The sequence below is a fragment of the Choloepus didactylus genome, chromosome 24 (assembly GCF_015220235.1).
Source record: "Choloepus didactylus isolate mChoDid1 chromosome 24, mChoDid1.pri, whole genome shotgun sequence".
Lineage (NCBI taxonomy): Eukaryota > Metazoa > Chordata > Mammalia > Pilosa > Megalonychidae > Choloepus > Choloepus didactylus.
The window spans coordinates 24,933,645-24,940,590 of record NC_051330.1 but is presented as its reverse complement, the minus strand read 5'-3'; the positions used below and the strand labels follow the sequence as shown (position 1 = coordinate 24,940,590).

The 6,946-nt window shown below is 55.3% G+C and overlaps 1 pseudogene; it reads right to left on the bottom strand.

Moving 5' to 3' along the window:
- Nucleotides 1-4,205: 4,205 nt before the first annotated feature.
- On the bottom strand, nucleotides 4,206-6,268 carry LOC119519965 (annotated as a pseudogene).
- Nucleotides 6,269-6,946: the final 678 nt, after the last annotated feature.

The following is a 6,946-nucleotide window of genomic DNA, read 5'->3' as shown; positions in this document are numbered from 1 at the left end:
AAAAACTACAGTTTGCTATCCAAACCATGCCCTGCAACCCAGTCAGGTGCTGTGTTGGTAGACTTTTTCCATCATACCTTTCCACATCCTGAGATCTGCCCCTTAAGTCCCTGTGCTGGGGGCTGGCTAGCACTTCTGAAAATAGCCTCAGTTCATGCAAGTGTGCTGGCCTTCCCACCAGTCAGGAGGCAGAGGTGTGGACTACCTATTGATGACTCAATCAAAAGGATGTCAGGCCAAGCTGCAGGGGTGGCATCTTTTACCCAAGGCTATGGGCAGAGATGGGAGTGGGATGTGGTTTCTGCTACCTTATTGCAGGGGACATCATTCAAGAATGAACAATAATTTCATTGATATGTGCCAGGCACTGGACACTAAATACATATCTTGTGTAATCCTTCACCCTAACACTATAAGGATGACATTGTTGTTATCCCCATTTTCAGATGAGAAAGCTGAGCCTCAGGTTGTTAAGACCCTTGCCAAAGTTCACACAGCCTAATCACTGGATGCCAAATCTCATACTTTTCTCCTTGCACTTGCAGTGAAGTTGCTGGTCAGCTGTACATTAAATGTGCTAGTAGTGAAGCCCAGCAATACATATCTCTGGCATCTGGTCCCAAGGCAGAGCATCCAAAAGCTGAAAGGGACTTCCAGCTGCCTCTCTATCCCTCTGGGCCCAGCATTCCAGGGGCTGAGGCCCTTTTTTACTCAGAATGGGATTCCTTTCCACCACCCCCCAATCCTAGCCTTGGATCTTTCAAAATCGTTCCCAGCCAGGTGTGTTCAACCCTCCTCCCACTTGAATCTGCTAATAAGGAGCCTGGGAAATATGATGAATAGCAGAGTGAGTCAATAGTTGTGAGCATTTGGATGCTTGCAGAACAGCCTCAAGGCCCTTTACCATCAATTGGAGCACCGCCTCATGAAGAGTTACTTTATTATAAATCACTTAATAGCCACAGTGGGAAACAGTTTCTTTTTTTTCTGGGAGAATAATTGCTGTCTGATGGGCTCTTGAAGGCTGCTCTCTCTGTTCCCTCAGTTTCTCTCCTACTTCCTCACTCTGTCCCTCTGGATGCCTGAACACTGTTTTCTTTGTGGTCCTTCCAGCCCATGGAGTGCCTCACATGCTGCCCAGGGGACTCCTGTGCAGCACCCAGTGCCAACAGGAAGCAGATGCTCTGTCTAGGCCACAAACACTGTGATTAAAAGTAATGTTATGTCTTTTAAAGGGCTAGAAATGGAATGGGTGTCCATGTCCATCCACAAAATCAGATATGGACGGGCAAAAAATAGCCCTTGTTTGTTTTCCTTACAGTAACTGAATTCTGACTCCAAGATTCCATCCTAATGTGGAAGAGAAAAATCAATGTAAGTCACTATTGAGAGCCTCCACCCTCCGAAGAGTTGCACTAGAATCTAGGGTGTGCTTGTGGTGCCCAGAAATTAGGTAAAGGGCTACAAATCTCCAATCTATTCTAGTCACCCCTGAAATCCTCAATTTTCAAGCCAGCAGTTGTGGAGGTGGAGCTGGGAGCCCTGGAATCTTAGGTTCTTCCTCCCCCCTTGGCACCTTAGAGCCAACCCCTCTCCCCCTGAGGCACTGCCATCAGGCAGTGCTTGAGTTCCTACTGCCCCAGACTCAGGACTTCTCCCTTCCCAGCTAGGGCTGGAGGTGGTGGAACTTTCTCTTCTTTTTCTCCCTCTGGGCTCTCCAAAGTCTCCTCCCTCTTCCTTTTACCTTTAGGACAATTTGTCTCCAGTGGGGTATTCAACTTTTATAGAAGAATAGATTTAGTGACTTCAGTCTGCTTCTGACTTTCCACACTACAAAATCCCTCTTGCAAGAATTCTGTTAAGCGCCTAGGTTACTTCCATGGAATAGGAGAGTAGAAGGTGGGGACATAGAAGGATAACAGACAAACACAAAAAAATGAATATTTCCAGAAATTACCCTGTCACAAAAATACTGTCTCATTGAGAAAAATATTTGATTTTATTGGCATGTAAGTTAGGACACAAAGATTCTAGTCTCTGCTAGGCCTGTAACTAAGGAAACTTGAGTGAACTCTTAGAGGGGTTTGAAGGAGAAGAGAGTCTCAGGCTGTACTTCTTTTCTTTCTGCCCCTTTTGATGTTTGAATTCCCCCTATACCATCTGTTCTGTGCCTGCTCACCTCCACTGGCTTAGATTCCTTGGGCAGCTTTTTTTTTGCACTTTTTTGAAATGTAATTTTATTGAGCTATATTGATACAGCATAGAAACCGTCTGCAGTATACAATCACTGGTTCACAGTACCTCTGCACCTGGGCAATGAGGGAGCTGGGCTACACATCTCCCGTCGCTTCCAGACTTGAAACCCTTAGAAACTACCAGGAGGAAGCAAGCTCCCTCACCAGACCTGAACAGAGGGGGGTGCACGCGAGGAGGTCTACTGTGGAATCTCGCTCCCTTGTTTTTGGAGGAGAGATCAGTATGTTAAGAGGCCTAAGGCAAAAGGAGAAGTTGCTGCTGGGAGAGGCAGCCCAGAGGGCTCCAGGAGGGCTGGGAACAGTGATGGGGGGGGGGGCCTGCTCTGAGATTTGGCCCATGGCAAATGGGGGGGTTGGGTTTTTTCTACTTACTTGGCGTGTGGAGGGCCCCGATGCTGGCTGGGGGCAAGGGGGACTCGAGAGGGGTGGTCACACCAAGGGGAGTGGGGCCAGGCCTTGGGGCTACTGCACACTGTGTAAACTGGCCCTGGGCAGGGCACAGGGACCTATAGCTCTTTTGCATGGTGGGAATGAGGGGTGAGTGGAGGAGGGGCTCCAGGCCTGAGGTTGGGGGGCTGTCCCCCTCCAGCCAGCCCCGCCCATCAAGAAATGCCCACAGGTGCCCCAGAACCCCAGAGGAGACCCTGGCAGCAGTGGCCCAGGACATGGGTGGGGGGAGAGGGTGCAGCCTCACCTGTGTTCAGGTTATTGCCAGTCCTGGGCTCCTACTGGGGGGGCAGGGCTTGCGCGGGAGCACTGGGGGAAGTCAGGTTCCTCTCCTCAGGGTGGCTGCCTCTGGGTCTGCACCAACCTGCCCGGCTTCCCTGAGGGCTGTGGTGAAATACAGGCCTGGAGGCCCTCCTGGCAGCCACCTAAGGAGGAAGCTGGGGTGGGGGGGGGGTGCAGTCACTGGCATGCACAGGCTGCACCCACTTGCTTGCCTATTCACACTCACCCCCATCCCACATTCTCACTCCCACAGATGCAGCACTCCACTTCCTGAAAACACCTGTACCTGACACTTGGCAGGTGTGGGGAGGGGTCAGCACCATTTTGGAGGTTGACAGGTTTGACCCCAACTAGAAACCCAGGAGAAATTCCTGGCTTCACCCCCTTCCCCAGGAGCCCCTGCCACTCCTTCTAAGTCGGGGCAGACAGGACATGAGGGGCTCTGGGAGAGGCCCAGGGCATGGGGAGTGTGTGCCCCGCGGGGTGGGGGTAGCCTGCTTACAGCTCTGCACTCACTCCCCAGCTTTAGGGATGCAGGGGCAGCTAAGACCCGGGCCTGGGGCGCCTTCTGTCCCAGGGAGCTCTCAGGACAATGGAGGGAGAGGGGTGAGATGAGAGCTCAGGGGTTCAGTGTTCTCACTGGGGCGGAATGGCGTCCTGAGGGTGTCACTAGATTCCTGAGGCGGGTGCCTGCACACACATCTACGCCTACATCTCAACAACTGCTATGTTTTGCAGGGGGCTCAGCACTTCCGTCCTCTCACAGGGAAGGGGCAGGATGCACTGAGCCACACCCTGCCCTCAGCTCATCATCCTGGTCCCAGCCGGTGCCCCGGGAGCCTTCTGCCCCTTCTCCGCCCCTTTCTGTGCCCAGGGTGGGGAGGGGGCAGAGTGGAACGAGGCCGCGGGCAGGACGTGGAGTGGGGCTGCAGGGTGATCCGCGGAGCAGGTGTGATGGGCCTGGAGCGACTAGTCAGCCTCCAGGGTTCAGGGAGATGTCAGGGGAGTGGGCCCCCAAGCTCCTTTCCTCCTGGAGTCAGGAGACCTCGGAATCCTCGGGCCTGGGAGGGTCTGCTCCTCTGGGCCCAGTCCCCATCCCGCCAGGCCGGGCGAGAGGTCTTTGGGTGACTATCTCCCCAGCCTGCTGCGGGGCACGCGGCCTTCCAGACGAGGCAGCCCTACCTAGTCTACCTGTATTCCCTCCCGCCACAGTGGCGGCTGCTAGAGACTTCCCGCCGCCGCTGCTGCCGGAGCGCACTCCTGGAGGGGCCGATGGTGGCTTCCCGCACCCTTCCAGCTGCGTGTACAGCGCCCGAGGGAAGTACAGACGCAGATCTCGATGGCCGTGGCCAGCATCACCTGCCCTTTGCTCTTGTCCGGGCAGACGTCGGTCCTGCCGGGGGGCCCCGGGGGCGCCAGTCCGGCTTCGGGCAGGGGCACAGAAACGGGCACCATGACGAGGACCGCCACTTTCGATCAGCACTGTCCGCTTGAGCGGTCCCGGCGCCTCGAGGCGCAGCGGCCCCGCGGGCGGCAAGCGGTTCCCGGAGGGCTTGTGCGCGAGGTGCGAGGGCCGGCGCCGCAGCTCCGACGTGAGCTCGTGCTTGAGGAAGCAGAAGACCTCCTTGGCCAGGCCGTGGCACTCGGGTTCCAGGTCCAGGAGGCGCTGGAACACGTGCAGCGCAGACTCAGTGAAACGGCACCATTGCGACAGCAGCCCCAGTAGGCAGCCCGGTTGCCAGCGCAAGAATTTCTCGAACACGGCGTCGGCGCCCGAAACCGCCTCCCACGGGAAGTTGCCCGTGCGCACTCAGAAGATGAGCACGCCGAGGGCCCACATGTCCATGCCCGTGTCCACGGGGAAGCCGTCGGCGTGGCCAGCCTGGCACACCTCGGGAGCCACGTAGGGGATGGAACCACTGACGTGCTTCACGCGGCAGCCCTGGCGCGTCATGCCGAAGTCGAACTCGCGGTGGAACAACAGCACGTTCTCGGGCTTGATTTCGTGGCTCACCAGCTGCCGCTCCCTGCACGAAGTCCAGCGCCAGACCCAGCTGCTGCATGCAGTGCTTTACTGTGTCCTTGGGGAGCCCCACCTGAGGAGGGATGATGTCATACAGGTGCCCGGCGGGCACGTATTCCTGGGCGAAAACATGGCAGTCCTCGGTCTCAAAGACCACGTCGAAGACCTTGATGATGAAAGGTCTGAAGGACAGGCTGTTGGTGATGCTCACCTCCCGCAGGAAGTTCTTCAGCTTGGTTTTGCTCTTGTTCACAAACTTCAGGGCCATTTTCGTGCCCGTGTCCTTGTAGGCCACCAGGTTGACCTTCCCTGAGGTGCCTTGCCCAGCTCCTGGACGAGTTCACAGTGCTTGGTGACATCACTGGCAGCCAGCATGCAGAGGGTCATGCCTGCATGTCTTCGGTGAGAAGGGGCATGCCTGCGCTTGGCCAGGCGCGGCCCCCGGCCCACAGCAGGGTAGGGAGTGGGGCGGCTCGGGCTCTGGCAGCCTACACTCATCTTCTTCCTGGGCTGGGGTCTGTGGGGATGTAGGGACAGGGGGTCTAGGTCTTCGTCAGCCCGGCGCTAGGGGCACAGGGTGCCACAACTATGGGCTGGGATGCGAGGGGGGCCGTGAAGGGTTCAGTGGCCCGGTCCTGTAGCTTTGGGGGTGGGGGGGTCCCCGAGGCCTTTTGCTGGTGAGGGGTATCTCTTGCTATTCTAGATTTGGAGTTTCTATGTACTGGAGTTGGGGGGGGTGGTCTAGGACCCCCCTGAGCTAGAGGCATTCTGAACTGGGTCTTTGTGTCTTGAGGTGTGGATTTGTACTGACCAGGATCTGGGGGGGGGGGGGGGTCCCTGTTATCCCGGACGGGGGGCGGGGTCTCTGCATCCTAGGTCTTAGGGGGCCCAGATGGAAGAGGGGGAATCTTCGCAGTACCATAGGGGGTCGCTGTTTCCTGAATCCGGACGAGGTCCCCGCTTTCCAGGCTGGGGATCGCTCTGTGCTGGAGCTGTCATTGGGTCCTGGATGTGGTGAGGGGATCCTGGCGCTACCGGGCCGGGGGGTGGTGGGGGCGCTGGCTGGGTCCTGGCCACCGGCACCCGCCAGGGGGAAGCCCCTCAGCCTCTGGGAGGTTCTGTCACCGCCTCTACGCGCAGCCCGGCCCTGCAGTCCCGGATCCTGGCCTGGCCCTGGCTCTGGCTCCAGCTCCGGCTCGTGCTCCGCCAGTAGCTCGGGCCCGGCCCCGGCGCCCTCCTGGGCTGCGCTCCATCGCGGCATCGCCCCCTCTAATACTAACTCATTATGATAGTGTCATACAGCTGCTCTAGTTCATGAAAGAACTTTTTTATATTTGTACAGTTAATCACGGGCATTGTCTACCACAAGATTCACTGTTATATAGTCCCAACTTTTAACCTCCAGCTTTCCTTCTGGTGACATACCTGACTCTAAACTTCCCCTTTCCACCATACCCACACACCATTCAGAGCTGTTAATTATTCTTACAATAACATGCTACCGTCACCTCTGTATATTTCCAAGCTTTTAATTTCATCCTAGTTAAACATTCTGCACATATAAAACAACTCCTCATTCTTTTTCCTCGTTCTTTAACCTGGTAGCCCATATTCTATATTTTGTGTCTATGAGTTTACATGCTATAGTTTTGAGATCAAGAAGTATTTGTATTTGCCCTTTTGTGTCTGACTTATTTCACTTAAAATAATGTCCTCAAGGTTCATTCATGCTGTTGCATGCTTCAGAATTTCATTCCTTCTTACTGCTGAATAATATTCCGTTGTAGGTGTATACCACATTTTCTTTATCCATTCCTCAGTTGATGGACATTTGGGTTGTTTCCATCATTTGGCAATTGTGAAGAAATGCTGCTATGAACATCGGTGTGCAAACATCATTTTCCGTCGGTGCTTTCAGATCTTCCAGCTATATCTGATT